This window comes from Colias croceus, chromosome 1, assembly GCF_905220415.1.
Source record: "Colias croceus chromosome 1, ilColCroc2.1".
Classification (NCBI taxonomy): Eukaryota; Metazoa; Arthropoda; class Insecta; order Lepidoptera; family Pieridae; genus Colias; species Colias croceus.
This window is the reverse complement of record NC_059537.1, coordinates 1,741,550-1,750,080: the sequence shown is the minus strand read 5'-3', so window position 1 is coordinate 1,750,080 and position 8,531 is coordinate 1,741,550. Positions and strand designations below refer to the sequence as shown.

At 35.3% G+C, this 8,531-nt stretch overlaps 1 long non-coding RNA gene across 2 annotated transcripts; it reads right to left on the bottom strand.

Moving 5' to 3' along the window:
* Positions 1-1,892: 1,892 nt before the first annotated feature.
* Positions 1,893-5,322, bottom strand: LOC123695918. 2 transcript variants are annotated; one of them, XR_006752014.1, is made up of 2 exons: positions 5,265-5,322; positions 1,893-2,308 (listed from the first exon to the last, which is right to left on the bottom strand). It is a non-coding gene; the product is annotated as an uncharacterized LOC123695918 (long non-coding RNA). The 2 variants fall into 2 exon arrangements; XR_006752013.1 differs by having other exon boundaries at positions 1,893-2,297.
* Between the last annotated feature and the right edge of the window lie 3,209 nt (positions 5,323-8,531).

Below are 8,531 nucleotides of genomic sequence, written 5' to 3'. Positions count from 1 at the left end.
ATTTGTATTTTTATAATTTAAAGCACAACCTGTATTTTTTAGTTCACTTCAAAAATTTTTTGACTTTTTACTTTTTCCGTTTTCGGAATTCGGCAGTTTAATTTGAATATTTTTCAACATTACTAATGTCAAACTGAATGACAGTTGACAGTTTGACGTACGCTGACTGACGTTAGAATTCGAAGCCATATAGACATTAGCGTACGATCCAATAGAATAAGCGTTCGCCAAGTTCTAATCCACTTGGCTACCTGTCGTTTATCGTATAGGTATATTAAGAAGAGCTGGAACGTCAACACATTTACACATTGCACATGTTAGGCCGGGAGATACTGACACAAAATTTCGGGTCATTTGTAACAGGATGGCGGTCTAGAGGGGTCTTACTTATCCGACGAGTGTGACTTACGCCCACGCGACTAGTCCGCCGGTACCAGCGTTCTGACCATCATTTTTCTTTTTGTCATTGCGTAATAAGACCTCTGTAGAACCGCCATTCTGTTACAAATGACCCGAAATTTTGTGTCAGTATCTCCCGGCCTATGTATGTGTCATATTTTGCAATTGTTTATAAATACAGGGTGATGTAATTGGTGTAGTACGAATATCTAAAAATCTATGAAGAATTTTGTGATACAGTAAATGGAAGAATTATATACTATTTTACAGTATTTAATAAAATCATTTAATTTTTTGTTCATTTTCATTAGAAATGTCAATTTTTCTCACCAAGGTGGAAATTGGGATGGTAAGGATCTTGTTAGAAAAATATAAATTTTGACTAAAATCGGCATTTTTTTTTCAAAAATCAAATTACTAATTAATAATCAAAGTTATCCACATTATTAAAAAAATAAGCCAAACTATACACAATTTTTACTTGATGCAATCCTCAAAGATCATGGACATAGTGTATTGCGCCTTCCACCGTACCATTCAGAACTCAACCCAATAAAGTTACTATGGGGCATAATTAAAGGGAAAGTAGCATCACAAAATGTGAACTTTAACTTGAAAACTGTGGAAGAATTATTTAGAAAGGAAGCAAATGCCATTAGTCTGGATATGTTTAGTGACGTTTGGAGAAAGACGCTAGAACATGAGGAAAAATATATTCAATTAGAACCAAAAGTAGATAATTACACTGACTCATTTATAATAACATTAAGAAATTCCGACGGCGAAACATCGAGTTCTTCGAGCGATGAAAGTTTCAGTGAAGTAGAAGATTACGATTATGATTAAATAGATTCTTCTTCTTCTCTATAGATACTGCTTTCTGAATTGGTGGTAAATGTTAAAACTGTTAAACTGTTATGACGATTCAAAAGTGCTTCTAGAAGAAGTCTAATAGTATAAATGTTTGAGTTTGAGTTTAAAACCAATAGTGTGAAAATTATACAATAAACATGTAATATATATTTGTTAGCGCGTATTCTGCCGTGATAACTAAGAATGCAGTAATCGCAAAATGGCGGTTTTGAGATAAACGCGCGAAAGACATTTTTACATATTTGAGGAAGATGTTTATATTTTATAGACCTTGAAATCTATCAATAAAATGGGAAAAAATACAAGCTTTACAAAGATAATTATCTTATATTTCATAAATTAGTATATCCATTAATAATGCGTATTATTGCGTTTAGGTTTAGCATCAGGACATGTGAAAATCACAGGATACTAAGTCTAAATACAGTACTTGCGCTCATTACTGCATTATGTTCTAGCGCATGTTGATTACTGCGTTATTGTTTAGTATTTAATACAGGTTTTTAATGACCGGAGCTAAGAAGATGTATACATATTAATATCTTCTCACTTTTACACAGATTTAAAAAAATGCTCTACGGTTGAAACCTACTGCGGGGATATCAAAATAAAACAATTTGTAGAAGAAAATTTAGTTTAATTAAGACAACATTTATTTTAACATCAGTTAAACTGACATGTATATATTTATTTAATAGTAGGAACAATATATATACTTTTCGGACTCTATATTTATTATTTACGGCATGACTGGAATCAGTTGTAGGTGTTTCATGATATAAATTGTTATCTTGGGGCCTTTTGTAGAATGGTTCTTCTATTCCAAATGTCATCTGTTAGCGATATATCCATCAAAGAACTTGGGAAGGTTTCATCACATAACAGACTAAATGATTCATCTTTCTGATTTGAATTAAATTCTGTAGAAGTAGAAGGTTCTGTTTGACGATCCAGCTTACCCAGCACCATGTCTAACATGCTTCTTCCGCGGGAATTTTTGGCAGACATTATGAAGAGAAAATGTTCTGAAATAAATCTAGGTACATTGATTAAGTAGGAAATATTTATAGTAATAATAAAATTTAAGCTATATATCATCATCACACTTAGAAGCTGAGCAATAAGCAAAAACGCGTTAGAATCCGCGGGCGCCACATAAATATTCTTAATTCTTATACGTACAATCTACTGTAAACTACCTACCTAATCGGAACTAGATTTATCTAATAGATACCTAAAGTTACCTATCGTTGGAAATATTAAGTACAGTCAGCGTGAAAATGATCTGAAGAACAAAAATTCAATTTTATCTTAGCACTCATACTTTAGAGTCTAAAGTATGAGTCTAAAGTTTAGACTCACACTATTCAAATTTTTCTTAGCATTCAAAGTACCAAAAACATCTTAGCGTACGCTGTTTTTGGTACGTTGAATGCTAAGAACAATTTGAATAGTGTGAGTGCTAAGATAAAATTGAATTTTTGTATTTCAGATCATTTTGACCACTTCGTACGCTCAGATTTTTCTGATGCTGGCTGTACCTACATATTACGATTTTAATATTTCTGTCAGATAGGTAACTTTATGTATCTTTTAGGTATACGAGTATGCAAACAAAGTTATTGAAAACCTACAGAGTACAGTACTCCCAAACTGATAACATAGAAAAATTCGTCACTGTTCGGCAACTGTCATATTACCCGAGCCTCCGAAGATGATATGTTTAAAGTGGTTAACCCTAGAACACTAACCTTATTTTTCGACGTTTAATACTAACCTTCGTCGTTCCGACTACGCTTTTTATTGGAGGGGATTAAGGGGTTTAATTAAAAAAATATATTTGTAGTTATGTTTTTATTTTAATGACAATGTATTAATCTACATATAAAAATATTAAAATGCTTATATTAACATATTTTTAATTCAAACAGTCATCAAAATGAGATCATAGTTTACACGCTTTATGAAAATTCTTAAAATTTTAGAAAAATTTGTACATATAATATATACCACTAGATTGCTCGAAATAAACTATAAATTACAAAAATAATATCTGAAAAATTAATAAAAAATATATTTTTGATAATAGCTTAGGATCTAAAACATTTGTGACACACATCAAGTTTGTGTTCCCCACACAACGATTTTTTGCACTTAGTGCACCTATTTTTAGTTTACCTTTGCTTTACGGAGGGACATATAGCATATATGTTTCTTTTATTTTGCTGTGGAGGGACATTAGCAGCATTACTTTGCTCTGTCTCATTTATAACATTCACATTACTTCTTCCTGGCATTAAAATTTATGTGATTGAGTCCCGCAGAGTATCAGTAATGTCATCAGTAATTATAACTGAAAAACATGGAAGAGGATAAAATATCTTGAAAAACCGTACAGGCCCTCGTGTTATGTATATACATATGTTCCTAGAAGGTCTTCTGCTTTGTGACCTTGACTGTTGTGGTGCCCATATGTGTTTATCTTTTCCAAGAAGAATGGTACGCGATGGTCTTATAATCAAATCACTAGGGTCAGCTGAAGTGCTACGTTTTTCGTCTTCAATGGAACGTGGGCAGATGTATTACTACTTGCCTCATAATCTTGATCTGGAAATTTCTCTTTATTTACAATAGAAACTTCATCATCACCCACTCCATTTCATGCCTCATCAGCCTCAATGTGGTCTTCAGGCTCTCTCGCAGATGAATTCCTCGTCACTTTCGACTTCTAATAATAACATATGCATCGTATCTAAAAAATAAAATAATAGGCACCATTATAAAAGATAAAATAACGTAATTTTAACTTATCTAAATAGTACGAAAAGTTATGTTAATACTAACCTTCGTCGATGTGACGAGCCATGGTTGCTGGTACAGCGCGTGTGGACCTTCCACGCACAAAACACTACCGTCCATCGCAAAAGCAACGGGTCGGCTGAGATTAGCTGAAGTTAGAAAACCATACGGTCGCGCGCGTAAAAGTTATAGCGATTTTTTTGGTGACGCGTCGTCGAATAGACGAAGGTTAGTAATCTAGGGTTAAATGTATTTTCTTTATGCATAGTTTATTAGAATTATGAGTTTTATTGTGATTTTATGGAAAAATAGATAAGTAACGAAATTTGTTTCGATAATTCAATGTAAGTTAATAGCGAGGATAAGCCACACAATTGCGAATATATATTTGTTGTATTGATTTACTCAGAAAATTATATACTTAGAACTATTAAAGTGTCTTACTGAAGCTGGCGTCATGATGGATGTATGGAAGGTTAATATAAGACAAAGTTTATATTTGAAAACATGATTTTCAAACACTGCTCTATATTTAAATTGCAGAAATCTAATCATTATAATCTCAGTCCAAAGGATTTACAGAATCAGGGGTTATCTCTATTTCTTGTATATTATATCGTAGAATGATCAGAGCTTTCATTATGCTCTTATTCATTTTCACTTTCCCCACTGCTATCTGCTACCTGTGTAAATAATCATTTTATCGGACAATTCAACTTTGAAACAAAACTAAGAAGGGTATGTAACAGCAGCTCTATATGATTCCATCACCACCAATATATAAAGACGATTGACGGATTTTTTAATTTTTGGACTGACAGGCTACCGTCACCTATCGCCTGAACTGTTTTCGATTGTGTATGACTCTGAATTGACTCCTATTTCTTTCAAACAAGGTGCAAGATGCAAGTGCATTGTTTGGAGCACTTACGATTCAATGATTCGGGGTGATTCGGGTATTCCTGGAAATACGATAATTAGCGAAGATCTGCATGCGCATTATTAATTTTGGAGTACTGTACCTACATATTTATACCTAGTAAGATGCATTTGTAGTCCTGTATTTTTAGGTTATAAAAAACTAAAATCTGACTTGTCACGTCAGATGATAGCTTTTTTATTTCAAGGTCATAATGCTATGTAATACATAATACAATATATATAAAGATAGACTTTAATTTATAACAACTCACCAAAATTTCGTTCCTTAAAAAACAAACAGCGCGCCGGAGCAGCACACGTGCCGCACGTTTCACTTCACCGAACGACGACGACGCACAGATTTGCTTCAACAAAACGCAGCACTGTATCGTACGGTTACGATCTCGCGAACTTTTACTACACACAAATGCAGTAATGTGGAGAGCTGCGTTTTGACGTAGCAATTGGTCTACAGACACTAGAATAAAATGTTACAGTAATAGCTATTACTGCACTTTGTTTTAGGGTATATTAACAATTACTGCATTATTTTTTAGCAAATGTTTAATACGGCGCTTTTTCTTATCATTGATATAGTTTTCATGTAAGTACTGCAAAAATGGGTAGCTAAAAAACATACTTCCGGGTACTTTTTTTATGAAATTATTTTTTTTTTATGTTAATAAACCCCTTGGGATCCCATTTCTTGCAAAAAGTAAAAATCCCAAAAATGTCGATTACTGCATTCTTTGTTATCAGGGCAGTATTATTACGTACTTACTACAAAATATATAATGTGGAGGAAGGAAGGTGGAATTCCTCCATCGAAAAAGGGAGGATCCTCGACCAGTCAAAAAAGAAGGAAAGTTGTATATATATCTCTGTAGCGAAAACATTTCGCTTGCGCGATTCAGAGCGAGGTGTCGCTACAATAATATTTCTTAGATATTTTTACTCGACCAAAGTCAGGACAAGACTGCTCCGCAACTGCAGAAGACGTCCGTTATTTAAATCATTATCAAAACAACCATCCGTGTGTTGGGACTTGGGAGTGAGCGCACGTGTTATTTGTATTGTTTTTGTGACCTGAAATTTAATTATTATTTGATAATTGAATGATTATTAATACTTTTATCCAATTGATTATTTTTAGAATAAATAATTAAGTTCATCAATTGATTTACTTTTAAATTATAATTTTACAGGTAAATTATGAGAGCTTTCATAATTATATTTGCATATATTTATCTACTACAAGTTTCATTTTAGACTTGATTTTACAATTCAAGTCTAAAATGAAACTAGAGTCGCATTTATTTTTGAACATACTGTAAGTGAAATTGCATAAGTGTGAGTACTGTGAACATGCCAGCTTTCCTTAATTGACCGATATTCGATAAGGCGTCAACGTTTGTAGAAAGAGAAACGCTATAAATCGTATGCCACTTGGCTAGGGGGGCTGGTAATTTTAATATGTTCTATGAATAGGGCCGTAGTAGGAGATGATATAACCTAATACAGAGTTACCTGGAAATAACTACCACCGTAATAGGAAAACTACTCCTTTTTTTTAACCGACTTCAAAAAAAAGGAGGAGACGAAAGAAGGAAACGAGAGCGCGGAAAGAGCGACAAAGAAGCACAATCGGACGTTGTCACGTTCAATTATCGTCAGTAAACCGACTTTACAGACAACCAATTTTTTTTTTTTTTATGTATGTACACCGATTACTCCGAGGTTTCTGAACCGATTTACGTGATTCTTTTTTTGTTCGATGCGGGATGGTGTCGAATTGGTCCCATAAAAATTTTATTCGGATAGGCCCAGTAAGTTTTTATTTTATGAGCATTTTTGTCTGCATTTGTAAATGTTGCAAGTGCAAGTTTAAAGTCGGTTGTTTTTAACGCAGTTATCATTATAATCCTAATTCGGACCCATCAAAAATTCGATAAACAAGAGAATGTAAATGCTTTATCAAACGATAACAGTTTTTTGGCTCATAGAGCAGGCTCCAAGGAGATGTTCGTTTGCATAAATAGCGGACCTAAATCTGACTTCTGATATATATTGTATAGATCCCAGACATCTTATAGACAGATGTTGCCAACCAGTTTTGTGGTCCCCTTCCCCGCACCCCGGTAATTAAATATGGCATACAAAGAAAAAAATAAACATTTCCAAAACATGCCGCGTGGGGTATCAAATGAAAGAGCTTATTGAGTAGATCACGAATATATAGCATACTATAACATTTCTTACACTTTCTCTAAGATTTTTTAGAAAATTTACGAAAATGGTCCATTTTTGAGTTAACTTTAAACCACTATAGATTGAAAACTCATGAATATATTTTTTAAATTATTATTTTAAATAATTAACAATAGTCCATTGTTTTTATTTTAGGTTTAAAAACATTCATCCACCGCCACGTGTTTGTTGTTTTTGTTCATAACACCCGTGACCTACTTAGCTTTTTCTCTTAAAATACGGTATAAAAAGTTATAAGCTTTGTGTAGGAGGGTGTATAAAGTATTTGGGCACACAGTTCAACACAAAACAAGGTGTAAGCGAAAGGGGGAAAGTGCAGTTTTGGCGGAGAAAGTTCTGTTTATAGGTTAAAAACACTTTTGTGTCTAACTTCGCCAATTTAGCTCCGATTTCCCCGGAACAAAAACCAAAGGCTTTGTTTTGATAAGACGCGTCTATTTACACCATTATCTTTCACCATACACTGAGTAAAGGGGGATTGTCACCGCCCGACTTACCAAAAATTGATTGTTTTTCTTGATTTATGGGTCCAAAAAATCCGAAAATTTGCACAAACACTCTTCTCACAAACACACACAACACTGCAGTTCCAGTTCTCGAAGTCCCCGATATAAATCGGGACTTTCCAGCGATGTCGTAATTTTTGTTAATATCGTGAAAATTTCTTTTGGCTATAACTTTCCACTGTCTGATCCGATTTAAAATCCGTTTTCGCGTCCGTATTCTGCGTTTTAGCGCGCATCCATTGGTATATAACACTAATGTGTAAGTTGTACAAATACCACTTTTCTAAAAAACAATGTTAGGAGCGATGCGATTTCGCTGTCAACGGGTCGCGTTCGGGCAAATGACTCGGTCAGGTTAGGTTAGGTTAGGTTAGGTTAGGTTAGGTTAGGTTACAAGGGGAGGGGCTGAAAGGCCGGTCTGTCGTCTGACGACATGATTGGTTCGACGGCCAGGGATCCATATAGCTGGCTGGCTGGCTTGAAGGCAGGCTGGCCGGGCTGGCTGGAACCGGCTGGTCACACCGGCTGCCTCGCTGGCTGGCTAGGGGGCCGGCTGGCAGGCTGGCTGAAACCGGCTGCCCCACCGGTTGGCTGGCTGGCTGCTTTGAGCCGCGGCGGCTGGCTGGCATGCTGTCACCGGCTGGTTGTCCGGCTGGCTGGCTGGCTGGCTGGATGGCTGGCTAGCTGGCTAGGATCCTCCGGGGGGCCAGGATTGGCTCAGGTGCCGTTGTGGTACGGCGAGGTATGGCGGCTAGTGGTCGCGGC